The 22,573-nt window shown below is 53.6% G+C and overlaps 1 pseudogene; it reads right to left on the bottom strand.

The window, feature by feature from the left end:
- Positions 1–1,298: 1,298 nt before the first annotated feature.
- Positions 1,299–19,007, bottom strand: LOC104666875 (annotated as a pseudogene).
- Between the last annotated feature and the right edge of the window lie 3,566 nt (positions 19,008–22,573).

The following is a 22,573-nucleotide window of genomic DNA, read 5'->3' on the forward strand; positions in this document are numbered from 1 at the left end:
CGGTGGAAAACTCAAAAACAAGGGCAGGTTTATTCAGATCCCTGGTGGAGTTACAAACTTGGTTTGGTTTTTGGTCACAGGCCCTAAAATGCCATTATTCTGAGTTTACATAAAAATGCAAAGCACTGGCCGGGCGCGGTGGCTCACACCTGTAATCTCAGCACGTTGGGAAGCCAAGGTGGGTGGCTCACATGAGGTCAGGAGTTTGAGACCAGCCTGACCAACATGGTGAAACCCCATCTGTAACAAAAATACAAACATGAGCCAGGCGTGGTGGCACATGCCTGTAATCCCAGCTACTCGGGAGGCTGAGGCAGAAGAATTGCTTGAACCTGGGAGGAGGAGCTTGCAGTGAGCTGAGATCATGCCACTGCACTCTAGCCTGGGCGACAGAGCGAGACTCCATCTCAAAAAACAAAACAAGGCCGGGCGCGGTGGCTCAAGCCTGTAATCCCAGCACTTTGGGAGGCCGAGACGGGCGGATCACGAGGTCAGGAGATCGAGACCATCTTGGCTAACATGGTGAAACCCCGTCTCTACTAAAAATACAAAAAATTAGCCGGGCATGGTGGCGGGCGCCTGTAGTCCCAGCTACTCGGAGGCTGAGGCGGGAGAATGGCGGGAACCCGGGAGGCGGAGCTTGCAGTGAGCAGAGATCGCGCCACTGCACTCCAGCCTGGGCGACACAGCCAGACTCCGTCTCAAAAAAAAAAAAAAAAAAAAAAAAAAAAAAAAAAAAAAAAAAAAACCAAAATACAAAGCACAACATTTAAATTTGAAAATCATTAAAAAGAACCCCCAAAACCCCACATCAAAAACAAAGGCTTGGTTTGAAAATCACCACTGAGGCCGAGTGCGGTGGCTCATGCCTGTAATCCCAGCACTTTGGGAGGCTGAAGCAGGCGGATCACGAGGTTAGGAGATAGAGACCAATCCTGGCTAATATGGGGAAAACCCATCTCTACTAAAAATGTAAAAAATTAGTCGAGCATGGTGGCACGAGCCTGTAGTCCCAGCTACTTAGGAGGCTGAGGCAGGAGAATCGCTTGAACCTGGGAGGCGGAGGTTGCAGTGAGCCGAGATGGTGCCGCTGCACTCCAGCCTGGGTGACAGAGCAAGACTCCGTCTCAAAAAAAAAAAGAAAAAGAAAATCACCACTGAGATGCTGTTCTCCCTGGTGTGTCGTCTGTGGGGTGAATGAAGGTGTGAGAGATCCCATAGTGGCTTCTGTCAGTCAGTCTGTAGTTGTCATATATTTTGAATACTTAAGTATCATCAAATGGTTGCTGTGTCTTTGAGCACTTGATTTTATTGAAGCTACCTTCCCTCCCTTCTCAGTCCCGTTTCCCCCACATGCCTCCACGACTGCAGGAATCCCCCTGCTCCCAACCAGGAGCCCAAAGATAACCATGTTCCCACCTGGAGTGGCCTCCCACGTCCAATGCCGTCAGGGCTGGTGCAGCTTCCCCCGCTTGGTCAGCAGCGTCCTGGCTGAGGAGTAGAGGACGTAGCCCAGAGTAAACAGCAGTGCACAGGTGAGGGGCCCGACACAGAACAGAGAAGCCACGAAGAAAGCCAGCAGCAGCCACAGCAGTGTCAGGTAGCTGTCCAGAAAGCACAGGGTGAGCCTGGGGCTGCTGGCCAGCGTGGGCTCTGTGAGGCGGTAGCGACAGAAGCTGCCAAGGGAGTCATCTCAGGAACACAAAGCCGCCATCTGGTCTGCAAACTGAAGTGCAGACAGTGGCACGGGGGTATGGGGTGGTGGCACCACAGGCCTCAGGACAGGTGCACCCCACCCCCACTGGCCACCCTGGGACTGCACCCCAGGCAGGAGCACCCAGAACCCTCTCTGAAGAGGCCAAGCCGGCCCTCCTGCCCACTCACTCTTTGATGGCAGATGACAGCCGGAAGGGTGCTCGAACCAAGCTGGTAATCTCATAGCTCCAGAGGGGCAGCAGCTCCGGGTCCCCCCGATACTCAATTTCAAACCTTTGCAGCCCATTGATCTAGAAACCCAGGTCATAGGGTTGGGTCAGAAAACATGGCCCTGACCAGGCGCAGTGGCTCATGCCTATCTCAGCACTTTAGGAGGCCCAGACAGGTGGATCACGAGGTCTAGAGTTAGAGACTAGCCTGACCAATACGATGAAACCCTGTCTCTATTAAAAATACAAAAATTAGCCAGGTGCCGTGGCTCACACCTGTAATCCCAGCACTTTGGGAGGCCGAGGCAGGTGGATCACGAGGTCAGGAGATTGAGACCATCCTGGCTAACACGGTGAAACCCTATCTCTACTAAAAAATACAAAAACTTAGCTGGGCATGGTGGCGGGTGCCTGTAGTCCCAGCTACTCCAGAGGCAGGAGAATGGCGTGAACCCAGCAGGCTGAGCTTGCAGTGAGCCGAGATTGTGCCACTGCACTCCAGCCTGGGCAACAGAGTGAGACTCCATCTCAAAAAAAAAAAAAAAACAGCCAAGCACGGTGGCATGCGCCTAAAATCCCAGCTACTCAGGAGGCTGAGGTGGGAGAATCGCTTGAACCCGGGAGGCAGAGGTTGCAGTGAGCCGAGATCTTGCCACTGCACTGCAGCCTGGGCGACAGAGGGAGACCTTGTTTCAAAAAAAAGAAAGAAAAGAAAACATGGCCCCTGCACACAGCTCAGAAGAGCCAAGCCATCTCTGCTCACAGCACAGGAGGGAGCTGGGGTCCAGCCCATGCAACTCTGGGACTTGGGCCTCTTACCTGGTACTGGCCCAGGGGCGTAGGGATGAGTCCATCCTCACCCGCAATGTAGTCGGGAGCTGCTGCTTTCCATTGTCATCCTGGATGGTGTCCAAGGCAAGTGTGAACTGCGTGAGCTGTGCTTCACTGAGCTGCCAGAGAGAAGCGCCTCTGCCCTCAGTGTCAAGGTGAAGAAAGGGACCAGTCTTCACCCCACCAGCTTCTAACGGTGGCAACGAGGGCACCCGGACTCGGGGTGTGGGCCTGCCTCCCACAACACTGGGTTCGTCTGCATGGGGCCTGGGACAGGTGCGTGGCAGACCACGGGCTAAGGGGGAGTGGACGCTTCGGGGAAGGGGACCCTAATGGCCGTGGGGTAGGCCCCATTGCTCATACCTGGAATATCTGGTGCAGATACTCCAGGGCCTCCTCCAGGCACTCGTCTGTCTTCTAGATGCTGTCATGCCCCATCTCGTCCAGGTCATTGGCTGAATAGGAGCCGTTGGTGTCCGTGGGGCCAAAGCCCGGCCACAACAGGAAGGAGCAGCCGGCCGGACTCTCCACACACGGGTCCGAGATGGACTTGGCCATGTGCTTGGCCTGCGTGATGAGCTGAGTGAGGTGCGGGACCTGCAAGGGAGGCAAGAACAGGTCACTGGCAGGAGAGGCCTGTGCTGCCACCAAGGCAGGCTGACTGGGGGCCCTAAGATGGATGCACAGCCAGATCACTGAGTGATGGGAGGAGCAGCTTCTGCTGGAGGACTTTTAAAGACTAAAGGATGATCTTCTAAATGTGAAATTTCCCAACACTGCCTTCATTATCAGAAACAAATCAGACTTTACTGAAACGGGAAGGAGAAGTGCGTCAACTCCACGCCCAGCCTCCCTCCCTCCAGCCAGAACACAGCACTTTCCTGCCTCTGCTCAGCCCCATGGCTCCAGGGGCCCTGTGGATGGGCACCACCGACCCACTCACCAGGGTGTGGGCCTCAGGCCCGAAAATCAGGGTGTACTTGCAGTCCTGGCCCTCCAGGCTGTAGACGTGGCTCTTCACCTTGAAGGTATCAGTGACCACTGGTGGCCACGATGACAGGAAGCCGCTGGCGAATGTGCAGGCTGTGAAGAATTGGTGCTGGCAGCAGGGCATGACAAGCTCCGGCTCCAGGAACAGCTGCTCGAACTGGAAGGCAGGAGATGAACCTAGCACCCACTTCCAGAGGCACAGAGTACCTGGTTACTGCCCACAGGTTTTCAGGATGCCTCCAAGGTATCTGGGGAGCCATGACCCAGGGGTGTCCTCCTGAGGCCCTGCCTGGCAGTGTCTCCCATTTAGTAGGTGGCTGACATGGGGAGGGCAAGTGAGGGAGCTGGTGGCTCACAGAGCCCCCAGCAGTATCTGCAGGAGGGCAAACACTGGGAGGAGCGACAGAAGCCAATGTCCAACCCAGCCAAGACAAACGCACGCCAGAGACCAAGACAGCCTCCCCAGGCTGCTGCCACGAGTTGCCAGGGAGAAATTGTGGTGCCATGGGGCCGCAGCTTGGTTTGTGCAGCCCCCTCTGTGGGTATACCTGCTGTCCTCCACCCAGTGCCTGGTGCCTGGTGGCTGCAAGGCAGGCAGCATCCAGCCGGTCTCAGCCTTAACTGCGCAGATGTGTCCCAGGAATCTCTACAGCAACCTTTGCTGGGGCCCACTCTGGACACGTGGGTCCCTCTTGAAGAGGTGTCGCCCACCAGCTAAGGGACTGGCTCTGGTCTGGCTGGGTCGGGGTCTGCCGGGCTGGCCTGGGCCGAGGACTTACCGTTTTGGATCATCTTGGCTAGGTTGGGCTGGGCAAAGACTCTGGCCATTCGGAACACCATGAGCAGGGCTTGGGGCTGACCAGGTCTGTGTGGAGCACATGGTTCAGGAAGCCCACGAACAGCTTGGTGTACATCAGCAGGTTCTCCTGGACAAAGGGCACCCTGGGGACCGAGGTGTCAGGTTGGGGCCAGCCCTTCCACTGGAGGTGGAGGTGGGGGCTGCGCCCGTCCATGCCCCAATATCCCTGCTTGTTCCCAGGCTTTCAGACTCTCCCTGGCCAAGGTGACAAAGTATCATGGATGTTAGCTCAGAGGACTGTTGGCAGGCAGGCAGGGCAGGACACAGGCAGGTGAGACCCAGGCCCTCTGAGGATGCTGAATCCTTAGCAGGGCTGAGGCCCCTTTCCAAGAGGACTGAAGCCACCATAGCAGAGGCTGGCCCAGAGCCTGAGGGGGCTGAGGGAGGATCCCCCAGAGGGTCCAAAGGGGAAGGCCTCGGGCAAGGAAGGGAGATGTCGGTGGCTATGCCAGGTGCCACAGACGCCTGGGAGGTCTGCTGTGAGGATCAAACAGGAGATGAGGGGAAGGCAGCCACTGGTCTGCTCTTTGCTGGTAAGGAAGCGTCAAGGCACAGTCTGCAGGTCACTATGAAAATCTGGGCCAGAAGGGAGAGGGGACAGGTCATCCACTGCTTCCATGAGAAACTCATTCTAGGGCCTGTCAAAGTTGAGCCTAGGAAGGGCTGGTCTGTGCTCTACTCAGCAGGGGCTGGGAGAAGAGCCCAGGAGGCCGCCAGAGCCAGGTCCTGGCTGACCCCAGCATAGGCCGCTGTCCTAGCCTCCACCCACTGGAGCAACATCTGCCCAGGGGAGCCAGTGGCATGGCTGTGAGGAGAGGGGACCAGGGCGTACCGTTTCTCAGGCACACCAGGGCTGGGAGTCGCTGCTGGGAGCCTGCTTGTCAGCCGCACATCGCCACGGCTCCAGGTAGCTCAGCCACACCTCCAGGACCTGTCGGGGAGGTGTGTGCTAAAGGCCCAGTGGCTGGGGCCAAATCCTCCCATGGTCTGGAGGCCAGGTCCCCAGGCGGCAGCTACACTAACTCTTCCCACATCCCCCAGAGGGCGCAGGAGAGACGCGCAGCCCTGTGAGGTTTGGCTCTCTCACTGTCGCTTCAGAAGCCAGGGTCATGGGCGGGCTTTTCCTAGCCCACAGGACCCAGTGCTCCCTGGTTGTGTAAGAGCAGAAACCCGTTTGGCACCAGACAGATGGGACAGGGCAAGGCTTTGCTGTACCTGAGGATTGGCTTTGGAAACTGAAACAGAAAGAACAATGTAACCTCCAAGGCCCCTCCTCTCCAAGGTCTCTGTGACAACATTTGTTCTCCTCCTTCATCCACCCCAGGGGACCTCCCTTACTGGGGCACACAGAGGACTCAGGCACGCATGAGATGGGGCCGACACTCCTAGCTCCGAACAATGGGTCCAGGGGCCAGTGGCCAAAGCAATGCTGCAGGAACAGGTAGAGTTTCTCCTGGATGAACCCCAGGACAGTGGCCTGCAGGGGAGGGGAGGGACACCACTGCTTGCACAGTAAGGTGGCCCTGCCTGGGGCTCCCATTAGCGAAGGTTGACTCTGCCAGGGGAGAGCACTGGGCACCTCTGAGAGGTAAGAGCTGGTTTTAGCCCCATTCTTCAGAGGAAGAAACCAAGGTTAGGGAACATCCCAAGGACACACCCAGCATGCAGGCGGCCAAGCCATTGCATCCCCTGCACACACCTCACCTCAGCCCCACACAAAACAGCCCACTCTGCCAGCCCCAGTGGGGAGAGATCGCTGTGGGCAACACCAGAGTGGGGGAAAGAGGAGGAGACACTGAACTCCTCCAGGGGGCTGCTGGTATGGGAGTGGCTGAAAGGTGAGGTCTGCTCTGGCTTCAGGTTATTGGCAAAGGTGTGCAGGTGCTTCAGTGGCAGGCGCAGCACCATCATGTGCTCCTTGGTGGGCATGAATGATTCCTCGGTGGAGGAGGAGGGGTCAGGGCCTGGGAAGGGCTGCAGCACGTGGCCTCCAGGTCTGACCATATCCTGCTCTGGGGCAGTTGATCTGCCTCCACACAGGAGGCACGAACCAGGCAAAGAGTGGGGCCACTACTGTGCCTGGCACCCAGCGGATGTGCCTTGCACTGCTTGGTCTGAACTGCGGCCAGCTTTGTGGTAGGGAAGTGCTTGGCCCAGCGCCTGCACAGCCCACCTGAGGAGGACTCGCTGAGACAGACACATCTGCTTCTGTACCGCTGCACATTCGCAGTGGGTGGCACAGGGCCATGGCCCACCAGGTTGCGCCCTTGGCCATTGCTGCCTATCTTGATCCTCAGGGCAAGAGGAGGCGGGTGTCACCCCCAAGCTCTGGATCCAGGGTCTCCCAGGTAAGATGGCTGAGGCCAGGAATTTGAGATTAGTTTGGGCAACATAGGGAAGCCCTGTCTCTACAAAAAATTTTAAAAGTTAGCTGGGCATGGTGGTGTGTGCCTGTAGTTCTAATGACTCAAGAGGCTAGGGTGGGAGGATCACTTGAGCCCAGGAGTTCTTGGCACAGTGAGCTAGGATCGTGCCACTGCACTCTAGCCTGGGTGACAGAGTAATACCCTTTTCAAAAAATAAGAACCTTCGCTTTCCTCCCCAATTCCTTCCAACTGCTTCTCATTCTGGACACAGACAGATAAGGGCTCAGCCCAGGAGAAGCTCTGGATATCAATTCCTCTGTTGCCCACAGACCTGTGGTCAGGAAAACCCCAAGACAAGAGCACAGTCAAGCTAACAGGCCAAGCTTTTGATTTATAATGTACAAGCAGGATCCTGGAGACCTACACCCGTAAGGAAAGCCTTTTTGCTGGCCATGGGCTTTCTCTGGTTGCCCAGCATTGGGAGGGCAGGTGGGAGCATCAAGAGTGGATGAGGGCAGGGGAACAGGGGCACTGAGTCCGAGTGGACATGCTCACCTCTCCATGCTTACCCTAGCCCTTTGGGCCTCAACACATCTGTGATGCTGAGGCTGGTGCAGGGCCCGGCCTCTGGGTATATCTTGTGATGCTGCAGACCCCGCATGGACCACTGCTCACATCACTGCCCACTCAAGTCTCCCCGTCAGGAAAATGTCCCCACAGGTCCAGGTGACACACCCCACAGATCAGTGGCCGAGGCTGAGAATGGAGCTATAGGGTGGGAGGTATTTTTTTTTCTTCTTTCTTCTTCTTTCTTCTTCTTCTTTTTTTTTTTTTTTTTTTTTTTTGAGACAGAGTCTCACTCTGTCACCCAGGCTGGAATGCAACAGCATGATGTCGGTTCACTGCAACCTCTGCGTCCTGGGCTCAAGGGATCCTCCCACTTCAGCCTCCCGAGTAGCTGAGACCACAGGCACACACCACCACACCCAGCTAATTTTTTTTTCTTTTCTTTTCTTTTCTTTTTTTGTAGAGGCAGGGGTCTCGCCATGTTTCCCAGACTGGTCTCAAACTCCTGAGCTCAAGCAATCTGCATGCCTTGGCCTCCCAAAGGGATTACAGGTTTGAGCCACTGTGCCTGGCTATTTTCTTCTATCTATCTGTATCTTTAAGTCTTTGGGCAATGAATTTGCATTGCTTTGGAAGAAAGGAGAAAACCAGTACCTATACTGCCTGACTAGAAGGGCACCAGCGGGTGGGAAGTCAGACCAGCGTCCTTCTCCTCCAGTCTCACCCCGGCCCTCCCTCCCATCCTGGCCTGGGATCCTGAGCCATGACATCCTCCCTGCAGCTCACGGGAGGGGACGGCATCCACATGGGAACTGGGAACCTGCCTTCCCTGCAGGTGCACTTACCCAGCCTCACCTGGTTCTTCCAGAGGGTCTGGAGGGGCCGGTGTCAGGCCCTGTCCCCGGCAGTCACATGAAAGCCTCAGGCTATTTTCCCACAGGTTTGCTGAGCCACAGATTTCCCTCAGCTCTGCACCCCTTTTGGGCCACAGTCCCACGTGGAGTCCCTGGCCACAGTCGTACCTGCTTGCTTCTTAAAGATGTGTCCCCAAAGCCCCACATTTCCCACTGGGCCCAGCCTCACAACACCTCAGCTCACCCCTCCAGGACCTCCCTGGTCACCCCTACTGCCATGAGGGTTACTAGATGCTTCCTGGACACTGCCCTCCCTCCCTGACCGAAGTCTTCTCCAGTGGCTCCCACAGAACAGGGATGCCACCACATGCTGTGGTCACCACCCCATCCCACCGGCACTCAGGGTCCACATGTTTATCCATCCTGTGCTCAAATTCCCATTCAATCACGTGTGCTCCTTCGCAGGGTGAATGGGGCAGGCCCCTGGCTGTGGGCACGGCTCGTCCCCTGGGCTCTCACAGACTCGCTAACTCTGTTGTCTCCGAAATCCCCCATGGGCCTGAACTCTGCTTCACTGACCTCAAATCCATCCATACACTTGTCATTTGTGCCTAGGCAGACCACGACCTCTTTGAGGTCGCTACCTAGTCTCATCCCCCTCTGGAGGTGTCTACGAATGGCCGAGGCTCCCTAGGTGAAGGCGGGGCCCAGGCCGGGCCGTCAAGGACTGACAGCCTCTGTGGGCTATAGGGCCAAGCTCCAGGTCCTCGCCAACCCCCTGCCTCACACACACAGTCTCATAGAATCTCCAGCGTGGGTGACAGTTCTGAACAGGGCAGCACCCACATTACTGTAAGTCCCAGGCCTCTGTGTCTTCAGCTCCTTCCTGAGCACCAGGCCCTGCAGAGTGGGGGTGAACCAGGCCACTGCAGAGGCCTCACGACTCCAGCTCTTCAAACCAGGGCCAAGCATGGAGCCTCAACACCAGAGACCTTGGGACTCCTCCACTGGTGGGGAGCTGGCCAGTCCGGGCCACGTGCCTCGTTCTGCCACACAGCCACACCCCATCCCCACAAACCGGGCCAGTCTGCAAAGCCAAGGGCCAGGCCAGGCTGGAGGCTGATCTCTGCCTCCCACAACACAGGGGCTTCGCTCTGCCTGAAAGTAGCTTCTGTCACCCGCAGCTGGGCCCAGCCAGCCCCTTGCTTTGCCGGGCACGGACACGCACTCTGGGCAGGGGAAGGGAATCAAGGAGCGCAGCATGTACTTGGTAGGTGTGGAGGGCCTGGAGGCTGGGCTGTAGGGGGCTGTGGTGGGCGCTGGAGACACAGAGTCGGTAGTGCAGAACCTCCAGCTGAGACGGTGAACAGACAAAAGCCGGAAGACGCAGAAGAGGAAAGCATGAGAGGACAGGGTGGGGAAGGGGAAACATGGGACCGGACATAGGAGGGGGAGGTGGAGAAAAAAAGCAATGAGAACGAGCCCAGAAGTGAGAAGAAAAAAACAACAAAAGCGTGGTCAGTGACCATCCAAACAATTGCAGTCCCAGCAGCTGCGACCAGCGCAGCACCCTCCTCGGCAGCCAGGCCAGGGCTGTGGCGGCACTCTCCTCAGCCTTGGAGGCTGGGGGTGGATAGACCCTCCAGCTCACCGGGGTGGCCTCGCAGTGTCGCTGAGGCCTAAAGGCCTCTCTAGCTCATTGGAAGGGCCCAACTCACTGCCCTTCCAGATGGGACCCGCTCTCCCCAGTGACTCTGAGGCCACACTGTGTGTGCCATGTGCACACCACAGCCCTTCAAGTGCTCAGGGTCTTCTCTGGGACATGCTGTCAGCCACCAAGGCCTCAAGATCCCGAGGCCCAGAAAAGAAACTGTCAAAGCATGTTCCAGGAGAAGGACTCTGCCCAGAGAAGATACATATGTAATTGACTGGATTTCCCTGGGTTGTTTTGAGAAATATATCAAATTTGCATAAGACATGATCAATTCCTATGTGTCTAAAACCCAAGCAATGTCCCCTCCATGAGTGGATCTCTCTGAGAGCTGAGGATGAGGACAGGTCCCCAAGGGTAGCACAGACAGGAGCACAGGCTCAGGCCCCCAGGCCCTGCCGTCCGCACCCCCAAGTCTGGAGGTCAGCCGAGGTGGTGTGTGCATCAGCTCTGACTTCAGGAGGCAGCCTCTCCTAACGCACCAGGAACTCCCACCCTCCAGATATGGAGGGCTCGCAAGGGCAGAAGCCCCCGAAGACCTGGCCACAGCCACACAGACTTAGAGGCAGCAGGAAACTGAGGCTAAGCTGGCCCCCAGCCAGGACCCTCCAATCTACCGCCCTACAGCGCTGCAGCCTCCGAAGCACCCCTTCAGCCCATCACAGCCAGAGCTGGCCTGGCGCATATCCTGCCTCATGAGCGCCATGCCTCCTGCCCAAGCAGCATGGCCACTGGGCTCCACACAGGAGAGATCAGGATACACCTGCTAGATGCCACAGCACACAGAGCAGGGCGGGAAGGAGCAGGGCAGGAAGGTGTCACCTTCACAGCCTTCCTCTGTGCCAGACCTGGGGCTCAGGCAGGAATCAGACACAGTTCTCCAGTGTGTCTCTGCCCTCGCTTAAAGGAACACAGTGGCCTGTGGGGCCGTTGGCCATCTTTACGGCCCACAGGGCCACCAGGGAGCAAGCACGCACCTTGGATTCAACTAGGGAGTGCAGGGCAACCCCGGGAGCCTCACTTCCTGCATCTGGAAATAAGGGCTAGCAGGGACGGGCAGGGATTTCTGTATGGCAGGTGCAGCATAGGCCTGGGCAAGTGGCAAGGGGCCTTGGGGGACACGGACTTCCACAGCTGCCTTTCTCTGACTCCTACCCACTCAGTTTTCTCACATTTTGTTTTTTGCCTCAACTGGAAGAGGCAAAAAGTGGAGTGTCTCTGGGCACTTTGTCCCACCACTGCAAGTCATTCTGAGCAGGGCTCACCCGACCCAAGGTCTGGCCAAGAGGAAGTGAACATTGGGAAGAAGGGAAAGGCACCTCCTGCCCTCTGCAGGGACAACCCCCTGCCAGTTCCCTTGGCCCGTGAGGACACAGAATCCTCACAGGCAACAGCCCAGAAGAGCCTTTCTGGCTGGCCCTTGAAAGTAGGTGTATTTCCACTCACTAAGTAGGCAGAACCAGCAGACAAGAAGGTGACACAGTGCAGCGGCCCCTGCCCCTGCCAGGTCAAGTCACATGCAAGAGCGCTGAGCAAGCGCCCTAGGGCCCCAGGGAGAAGCGGGGCCCTGGGAACAAACCAGGCCCCCAGGCACCAGCCAGGCACACGCAACAAGTCTGCTCTGGAAGCAGGAAGGGCACTGCAGGCTCTTTGTGACTCAGGAGGCCCCAGATGGGGTCCCCAGCTTTTCCTCGTTCTCTTTCCAGGTGATGCCGAGGGTGAGGATTTGGGGGAACCTATGCTCTGAGAGATCCTTCACATGGCAAAGCATGGGGCCACAGAACTGGCTGCAGAGACTGTGGCAGAAGCAGGCCCACAGCTCTTCCCCAGAACCAAAGGAAAAGTGACAGGAGGCTCTTTTGTAGTTTAACTCCATCACCCACAGGTCCTTCATTCTGGAGAAAGCCCTCAAGAATTTTGTCAGCAACAAAGCCAAAGTCTCCCAAGCACACTGATGCACAGACGCCATGGGCACCAGACTACAGGTTGTGTGCCTAGGGCACACTGCCCAGAGAGAGAGTGGGGAGAGGCGAGGCGGAGGGGGAGGAAGCAGGCCAGGCTGCATGTAGGAGGGCGCCAGGCCCCCACACACCATGAGTACAGCTGCTTGCTCATACTCTGGAGGAGGTGGGAGAGTGGGGGGCAGACAGGAGGCTAACTGTGGTGCCACTATGCTGGTCATGGGTCTGCCCCGGGCCATCACTTCATGGGAAAACACAAAGGCACTGCTGATGGTGGAGGAGACACCACCATTGTTTAATTGTTCAGTTTCTTTTTTTAATTAAAAGAGATGGGGGTGCTGGGCACGGTGGCTCACGCCTGTAATCCCAGCACTTTGGAAGGCCGAGGCAGGTGCATCACGAAGTCAGAAGTTCAAGACCAGCCTGGCCAAGATGGAGAAGCCCAACTCTACTAAAAATACAAAAATTAGCCAGGCACGGTGGCAGGTGCCTGTAATCTTAGCTACTCAGGAGGCTGAGGCAGCAGAATCGCTTGAACCTGGGGGGCAGAGGTTGCAGTGAGCCGAGATCGCACCGTTGCACGCCAGCCTGGGTGACAGAACGAGACTCTGTTTAAAAAAAAAAAAGAGAGAGAGACAGGGTCTCACTATGTTGGCGAGGCTGCTCTCAAACTCTTGGCCTCAAGCAATCTTTCCCACCTCGGCCTCCCAAAGTGCTAGGATTACAGGATTGAGTTCCCACACCTCGTCCCGTTCAAATTCAGTTTTGCAAGATTCTGGAGATTGGATGCACAACAACGTGAAATGTATTTAACACTACTGACTGTACACTTGGAAATGGTTAAGACAGTAAGTTTTATGTTATGTATATTTTACAATTACAATTTTTTTCTTAATTAAAAAAACGAAGCATTAATGCTTTGGTCCAGGAAACAGCAGAACCTTCCAGTTCTGTCCTATAAGCCTGTGTCATGGTCTCCTGTCCTCTTCATGGCCAGCACATCCCACTGTCCACACAGCCAAGAGCTGTCTGGGTATCATGGTCCCCTCTGTGAACAGGGGCAACGGTTCCTACCATTCTAGCACCTGAGGCTGCTGTGAAATGGTTTGGAGGCTTCAAAAAGCACAGCACCCCACATATTAGGAGTTATGTACGAGGTCAGAGACAGAATCCTGTCTTATCTACATACCAGGCGTCAACAGCGAGACTGTGGCTACCAAATCAGTCCTAGGATCCAGTATCAGAAGCAGCACCTGCCAAATCTCTCTCAGGTGTGCTCAGAAGACACAGCCAGGACTTGGTGGACAGTACTCAGGGAGTGAGCCAGCCCACACCATCGTGAGAGGCTGGAGCCTCCTGGAAAACAAAGGATTCTGTCACCTACTATTGGATCCCCTGAATCAACAGAAGGCCTGTAGAGGCTGCACAAACCCCTCACCATTCCGTGTCACAAAAGTGCTACTGGGGCAGTGCTGAATATCCACATGACGGTAGTCATAGGAAACATCTCCAACAACACGAGAGAGGGGCACCGAGAGACTCTGCAACGACTGTATCACCATGGGCAAAATGAAACAACTCCGATGGACACGGGGTCCTGGGATGGAAAACACCATCCATGGCATGTAAGTTAGGTGGGTGGGCAGATTTATTTTCATGTTTTCTAAATGTCATCGCAGGAAAATACCAACAATTTAGAATCAGCCCCAGGCTGAGGGGCCACCTCTGGGACTCTGCCCCAGCTGAATAGTTTCTTTTGAAACAGGAGCTGAGACCAGCTCAGCTCTCACCTGGAGCAGACTTTCTGACCTCCAGACCTCCTGGGAGGCAGGGTCTGCACTCACAGACGTCTGAGGAGAGACGTGTGGCTTCAGGAGGCTAGCGTGTGGAGGCTGTAGGAAGCAAAGGACACGGCTGGTGTCCTGAGGGAGACACGGAAACAGGCCCAAGTTAGGCGCTCCCACTGGCCAAGCCAGGGGCAGTCTGGACATCAAAATCAATGACAGCAGGGACGTATCACAACTTGTTCAATTGCACAATGTGCAAACTTCACCCCCGCCCCCGATCCACACGGATATACCTGAATAAACAAACAGCAAAGAGAAAAGTCTTCCCTACCACAGAATGACCACTGACCCAGTAATCAATACAGGAAGAATGAAGTTAGAGAACCACCACTTGGCAACTGCCCTATTAATAGGTTATTTGGTCAAGAATCAAGTGAGGCCAGGCATGGGACCTGCATGAGGCCAGGTGTGAGACTCCTGAAATCTCAGCACTTTGGGAAACCGAGACAGAAAGATCTCTTGAGGCCAGGCATTTGAGACCAGCCTGGGCAACACAGTGAGGCCCCTGTCTCTACAAAAACATTAAAACATGAAATAGCTGGGCATGGTGGGGTGTGCCTATGGTCCTAGCTACTTAGAAGGCTGATGTGGGAGAATGGCTCCCTCCTTGGGCCTAGGAGTTGAGGCTACAGTGACCTATGATGGCACCATCTGCACTCCAGCCTGGGGTGACAGAGCGAGACTCTGTTTCTAAAAAAATAAGATGTCCAGCCTGGGCAGCATGGCAAAGCCCTGTCTCTACAAAAAAAAAAAAAAAAAGTATTCAGGTGTGTGGGTGCACCCCTATAGTCCCAGATACTTGGGGGGCTGAGGCAGGAGGGTCACTTGAGCCTAGGAGATTGAGGCTGCCATGAGCCTAGATCATGCCACTGCACTTCAGTCTTGAGCAAGAGAACAAGATCGTGTCTTTTTTTTTTTTTTTTTTTGAGACGGAGTCTCACTCTGTCGCCCAGGCTGCCAGGCTGGAGTGCAGTGGCGTGATCTCGGCTAATTTTTTTTGTATTTTCAGTAGAGACGGGGTTTCACCATGTTAGCCAGGATAGTCTCGATCTCCTGACCTCGTGATCCGCCCACCTTGGCCTCCCAAAGTGTTGGGATTACAGGCATGAGCCACTGCGCCCGGCCCCAAGATCCTGTCTTAAAGTAAAATAAAATCAATTTGAAAAAAGGAAAGAATCAACTTCTCTGTGTATGGAGTAGCCCTTCTTCTATTCCTTTACTTTCTTAATAAATTTGCTTTCACTTAAAAATAAAAAAGAAAAGAATCAACAGTTGATGTTAATACTAGTGATAATTACATAGTCTCCATACATATTTCTGGTAAATCATTATTACCAATTTTTCTTTTTTTTTTTTTTTGAGACAGGGTCTCATTCTGTTGCCTGGGCCGGAGTGCAGTGCTGTGATCACAGCTCACTGCAACCTCAACCTCTTAGACCCAGGCCTCCCAAGTAGCTGGGACCACAGCACACACCTCCATGCCTGGCTAATGTTTTTCTTTCGTTTCTTTTCCTTCTTCTTTTTTTTTTTTTTTTTTTTTTTTTGGTTGTTGTTGTTGTTGTTTTTGAGACAGAGTCTTGCTCTGTCGCCAGGCTGGAGTGCAGTGGCTCGATCTCGGCTCACCGCTTCCTCCGCCTCCTGGGTTCAAGCGGTTCTCCTGCCTCAGCCTCATTAGTAGCTAGGACTACAGGCTCCCGCCACCACGCCCAGCTAATTTTTTGTATTTTCAGTAAAGACGGGGTGTCACCATGTTTGTCAGGCTGGTCTTGAACTCTAACCTCGTGATCCACCTGCCTTGGCCTCCTAAAGTGCTGGGATTACAGGTGCGTGCCACCACACCCAGCTAATTTTTGTATTTTTAGTAAAGATGGGGGATCACCTTGTTGGCCAGGATGGTCTCGATCTCCTGACCTCGTGATCTGCCTGCCTCGGCCTCCCAAAGTGCTGGGATTATAGGCAGGAACCACTGTGCCTGGCCAGTGTTTTTCTTTTTAGTACAAACAAGGTCTTGCTATGCTGTCCAAGCACTCATTACTAATTTTTTTTTTTTTTTTTTTTTTTTGAGTTGGACTCTCACTCTGTAGCCCAGGCTGGAGTGCAGCAGCATGATCTTGGCTCACTGTAACCTCTGCCTCCTGGGCTTGAGTGATCCTCCCACCTCAGCCTCCAAGTAGCTGGGATTACAGGCACATGCCACCACGCTAGGCTAATTTCAAGTAGCTGGGATTACAGGCGCATGCCACCACGCTAGGCTAATTTCAAGTAGCTGGGATTACAGGCGCATGCCACCACGCTAGGCTAATTTCAAGTAGCTGGGATTACAGGCGCATGCCACCACGCTAGGCTAATTTTAAAATTTTTGGTAGAGATGGGATTTTGCTATGTTGCCCAGGCTGGTCTCGAACTCCTGAGCTCAAGTGATTCACCCACCTTGGCCTCCCAAAGTGCTGGGATTACAAGCGTGCACTACTGCACCCTGCTCATTACTATTTAATCCAGGCACAAAGTACTAATTTTTATAGGGGATGAACCTGGCCGACACCCTTTCCACCCAGTGATAAAACTAACATCACCAGTAATGAGGCAAAGGGGCACTGCAGGCCTCCGGATGAGGCACCTGGCAAGGACCAGGTGTCCCCACTGCAGTGCTCCTGCCCACAAAGCCCGAGCTGTGTCTAATCACCCGCAAATACCAGACAGCCCAAGGGGTGGCCACATGCTTTGGAGGGGTCAAGGTCAGGAAAGACAGAAAGGCTGAGGGACCATTCCAGACTGAAGGGGAGTAGGAACAGCACTGCACGCAGTGGGTGAGCCTGTGCTGGACCCTAGCCAGGTAACGGGCATGAGTGCGGTAGCTGGTGGTGAACCCTGAGGTCTGATGACTAGGTGTGGTCTGGTGGCAATGCTAACTTCCTGGTGTGGTGGCACATGCTGGCTTGCAAATGGCAGCAGATCTGGGGTGGGTCAGCACCTGCAAGAAGGGGCCTGCATGCAGCCTGCCGGGGAAGGCGATGGGGCAGCAAGATTAAGGAGGGTCAGAGGAGCACAGGCAGCTGCTGCTGGGGCAAGAGGGTCTCCTGGGAAGTCAGCCAAGAGGCCCTGGGTTAGGGCCCATTGAGGCCCCAGCACAGCTAGGCACAAGAGCCCCCAGTTCACATTTCCCACCTGTGCAGTCTGCCAACAGGCTCGGCTTGTTTGGACTGACCCACAGGCTCTTTGGCCCAAGGCATCCCTGTCAAGACCTGGTCCTGGGGTCCAGAGAGATTTCCTTTTTTTTTTCCCCATAGAACAACCCTTCCGCCGTGCTCATCACCTCAGACACTGCAGGTGGGGAGGGCTGCTCCACGCAGAACACGGCCCATTCCCATGCAGGCTGTGGAGGCCTCCAGAGACCTGAGAGCTTCAGTGATGACCACAGACGCTGTCAACTAAAAGACAGATCACCCTCCTCACCCCCACCCTCCAGTCTGTGCTAAGAAAGCTAGAGGTGGGGAATGAGGCATAAGAAAAATCTGGGAACCCTGGACAAAGGGTAGCACCATGGTCCCGGTGGGTGATGCAACTGACTGGGTCACTCCCTTATGGAAGGGCCAGGTCTTCACAATCAGGGTAGCCTTACCTGGGAGCAGGTGAGGGACTGGCCCACCCTGGGCTGGAGGAGAGTGACGGTAGCAGGCTGCCTTTGGTGGGCAGGAACCATGACAGGTACCTGTCCACCAGGAGGAAACAGGTACAGTCTGAAGTATGGACATGGAGGGACACAGGGAGTGGCTGGAAAACCAAGCTAGTTCTTAGCATGGGGTCTGGGCACTGCCTGGCCCCAGAGCACCGGCAAGTGCAGGGAAGCCCCGGACCATGCCCCCACCCCTCCCAGCAAGAAGCATCCCTTCCCTACCTTTAGAGTGTTGATGCTCAAGGCAAAGAAGAGTGTGTAATACTCGAACGGATCTGATGGCAGCATCAAGGGCAAATACACAGGGTTGCTGGGGCATCCCCAGTGTTGAGAGCTGAGCCACCCACAACCTCCCTACCTCAAGGCCACCAAAGGATATTCAGGGCCAGGTTCAGACCAAGGCCCTTAGTCGGGGGGATCTGGATCTTGTGGTACCAGGGACTGTCAGGAAGGACGCGCCCCTGGATGGATGCCTTCATGGGCCCTGCAGAGAGAGGCAGTGTGGGCAGGCACTGGCGCGTAGTGCCCGGTACGCAGTGCCCCACATGCACAGCAGCCCTTTGGGAAAGCTGCTGGGGAAGAGACCCGCACACACAACCCACCTGTGGAGACAGTGCCCTGCCTCTGAGCAGTGTCTCAACAAGAGACTTTGCTTAAAACTTCCATCTCATAAGAAGCTGCAGACACGACGGGTACAGTGGCTCACGTCTCTAATTCCAGCACTTTGGGAGGCCGAGGCAGGCGGATCACAAGGTCAGGAGTTCAAGACTAGCCTGACCAATATAGTGAAACCCCATCTCTACTAAAAAAATACAAAAATTAGCCGGGCATGGTAGCACGCACCTGTAGTCCCAGCTACCAGGGAGGCTGAAGCAGAAGAACTGGTTGAACCCAGGAGGCGTAGGTTGTGGTGAGCCAAGATCGTGCCACTGCACTCCAGCCTGGCAACAGAGCAAGACTTCACTTCAAAAAAAAAAGGCTGCAGATGTCAAGGGTAGCAGCCATGCCGTACCCATCTCCTTTGCCTCTCATACCCCAGAGCAAATCACTCCTTAATTTGCCCTCAGAGGACCGGAGGAGACTGCCCATCGCCACAGGGCTGTACAAGGTCCAGTGCCCTGAGCACCACTCTCACCACTGTGGTTTACTTATGGGCAGGTAGGAGACGGGAAAGTCAAACTTAAGTTTTCAGCTTGAAGCTTATAAACTAACTTCATCATTGGGCCACTGAACATGAAATTGAACAAACAAAAACAGGGTAAATAAACTGCAAATTATCTTGCTCTGATTGTATCTTAACCTTAAGAAATTGAGACAGTGACTTAAAAGTGGAATCAGCATGAGGAAGCAGTCAAACTCTCTCAAGTGTCAAACCTACCTACGCAGGGTCAAGAAATTCCATCCCCATGCTGTACTCCACGGGATTCACGTGCCTCTGTAAGCAGTGCAGGTTCCAGCCAACAAGGACACCATCCAGGCTGCCAAAAATGCTACCAGCCATGGGGAGATGACGTGCAGCTCCTGAAACAGTGTGTGGTGAGGCTGCAGGCAGGACCAGCACCCACTCCTGCCCCAGCTCCAGGCCTGCACCACCTGCTGCCCAGCTCCCTCTGAGGAGGCCACTCCCTGGCTGAGACCCATGGGAATCAGCCCTGCACCCAAAGGAACCCTGGTGTGGTGGTGCCAGTGAGAAGAGCAGCTTTGGGTTCTTCCACTGAGGAACATGGCACACCAAGCAGTGCTGCTTTAGACGTGGGCCAGTTAAGTCCGTCAGCCTCTGATCGAAATATATTTTTTGTGTGTGATAAAAGCCTAAATTAAGAAAAAAAATTTTTAAATGAAAAAAATAAAATAAAATAAACAAAATACATAATTTTTTGAGACAGGGTCTCATTCTGTTGCCCTATCTGGAGTACAGTGGTGCAACACACAGCTCACTGCAGCCTTGACCTCCTGGGCTCAAGCAATCCTCCCGCCTCAGCCTCCTGAGTCGCTGGGACTATGGGCACACACCACCACACTCAGCTAACTTTTAGATTTCTTGTAGAGGTAGGGTCCCAGGATGTTGCCCAGATTGGTCCCAAACTCCTGGGCTTAAGTGATCCTCCCACCTCAGCCTCCTAAAGTGTTGAGATTACAGGCATAAGCCACCACACCGAAAGATTTTTTTTTTTAATGTCAGAAACTTCTGATGGATGTGAAGGATGCTCTATTAGAAAGGAAAGCAACACCCTTCCCAGAGTGAAGCCCTTGAAACTTAACTGACCTGTTGCCATTTGGTATTAACTCGTTGTCTAGGCCAGTTCCTGGGGTTGGCAATTCCAGGTGTGATTTGAATACATATTTTTAGCATTTACATCAGGGTTCCTCAGTGTTGATGCTATTGACATTTTGGGCCGGATACTTCTTTGTTGCAGGGAACTGTCCTGTGCTTTGCAAGATGTTTCCAGCATCCCTGGCCCCTACTTACTAGATGCCAGTAGCACACACTCCCCATCACCCCCAGCTGTGATAATCAAAAATGTCTCTGACACTGCCAAGTGTCCCCTGAGGGACAGAGCACCTATGGTTGAGAACTCCTGATCTGCAAGTTCACACATTTAAATGTGTCCATAAACATGACGGTCATGATAATGGGCCAGGCCTCTGTGTCAGGCAGTGCTTGGGGTGGGGGTGGTGGGGGGAATTAGGAATTATAATAAAGTTTTTTAAGGAATGTATAAGACATGCTCCAAAGAGAGATGTTAGCAGAGCTATACCTCTGCTGGAAAATCCTCAATGACTTTAACCAGTCTCTGGCATCACTGTGCAAAGGGTTTATTTACACAGTCAGCTTTCAGGCTAGCCTAGAAGACAGTACAAAGTGAAAAAATCAGGAGGACATTCACTCTGCAGCTTTTAGTGATACTCTGGCTTGAGTCAAACAGAAATCCAAGCGATAGGTTATGAGTCAGACAGAAAACCACTGGCCTGATTCCCCAGCCCCTCATATGTGTCAGTGGCCCAAAGGATGCTACTAGGAGAGGCTGTGGTTCCATGCTCTCTGGACCAGGAACTCTCACACTTGCTTCCCAGTACCAACTCAGAGTGCTGCCCATCTTCAGAACAGGACTGACTTCCACCAATCCATAAGTAGGGGTTGGCCCCAGGGTCAGCCCCAGAGCCAGAAGAGGATCTCGATTGTGTAAGGGCACCTCTCACAGACCAGAGTACCACTGAGTTTGTTCGTATCAAATGGAAATTTCCCACCTGATGGACCATCATGATTACACTGTTATGAAATCAATAAGAATGCCAACAAAATCAGGGTAACGGCAGAAGCTCTCTTGACTGAGCTGTCTTTTATTCAGTAGACAGTGAACCTACTACCAATGACCTTAAAACACAGGACGGGGCCGGGCGCAGTGGCTCATGCCTGTAATCCCAGCACTTTGGGAGGCCGAGGTGGGCGGATCATAAGGTCAGGAGTTCAAGACCAGCCTGGCCAATATGGTGAAGCCCTGTCTCTACTAAAAAAAAAAAAAAGACAAAAAAATTAGCCGGGCGTGGTGATGCATGCCTGTAATTCCAGCTACTCTGGAGGCTGAGGCAGAAGAATCGCTTGAACTTGGGAGGCAGAGGTTGCAGTGAGATGAGATTGTGCCACTGCACTCCAGCCTGGGCGACAGAGTCTCAAACAAAACAAAACAAAACAAAACAAAACAAACAAAAAACCACACACAAGGCAGGTAAAAATTATAGATGGCTTGCGCCAAGTAAACACTAATCATGAAGGCAATGTAGAGGCCAGAAAAGACTCAGGACAAGGACTAATAAAATCTACCCACAGTCATGGGATATACGGAAAGCATCCTGACTACAAGGATAAAAATGTCATCTGTGCAAATGGATTAAGATTAGGAGAAACTGCTAGAATTTGTCTACCTCCAAATGCCTTGTCTACCTCCAAATGAGGGTGATTTCACAGGATTTGAGATAGAGATGGAGACCTGAGTTGTCTGGCCATGCGGCAGACCTGTGGACTCTAGTGGGGTATACTGGGGAAGAAAGTCCTTCCACACAAATGCTTACAAAAATACCTCCTAAGAACTAAAATTAGGAACTCTCCTCACCAACACTTGCTCATACGTAACTTCTCACTTCTCAGTATCATTTTTTCTTTTTTTTCTTTTTTTTTTTTTTGGAGTCTATGTTGTCAGTATCATTTTCCTTTTTTTTTTTTTTTTTTTTTTTTTTGGGTCTTAAAACTTCTAGGCTCAAGTAATCCTCCTGCCTCGGTATCCTTAGTTTAGAACTACAGGCATGGACCATTGCACCCAGTTCTCAGCATCATGTTTAATACTTAAAGTGCAAACCTAGCACCCCCCAGAGCATAAGAGTGTCTCCATTTTTCACTAAAGACAGTTATGATTATTAGAATGCTTCCTGTCTATTTAAGAATTTACAGATCACGAGCCAGGTGTGGTGGCTCACGCCTGTAATCCCAGCACTTTGGGAGGCTGAGGCAGGTGGATCACCGGAGGTCGGGAGTTCAAGACTAGCCTGACCAACATGGAGAAACCCCGTCTCTACTAAAAATACAAAATTAGCCAGGGTGGTGGCACATGCCTGTAATCCCAGCTACTCGGGAGGCTGAGGCAGGAGCACTTCAACCCGAGAGGTGGAGGTTGTGGTGAGCCAAAATCGCACCATTGCACTCCAGCCTGGGCAAAAAGAGTGAAACTCCGTCTCAAAAAAAAACAAAAAGAATTTACAGATCATGAACATTCTGATGTACATCATTCTCATTTGCTCCTCCCCCTCCTCCTCTTCATAACCCCTTGGGAAGTAGAGAAAATAGCACTTGAATGAACTTGTCTTATATGGGAAAACCCAGAGCCCAGAGCCCAGTGGTTGAGTAACCCCAAGGTCCTGTAGTAATAAGGGGGCACAGTCAAGCTTAAGGAGTCTGGCATTGCTTCCATCACATGCTCCTAAAAAACAACTACT

Source organism: Rhinopithecus roxellana, chromosome 13, assembly GCF_007565055.1.
Source record: "Rhinopithecus roxellana isolate Shanxi Qingling chromosome 13, ASM756505v1, whole genome shotgun sequence".
Taxonomy (NCBI): domain Eukaryota; kingdom Metazoa; phylum Chordata; class Mammalia; order Primates; family Cercopithecidae; genus Rhinopithecus; species Rhinopithecus roxellana.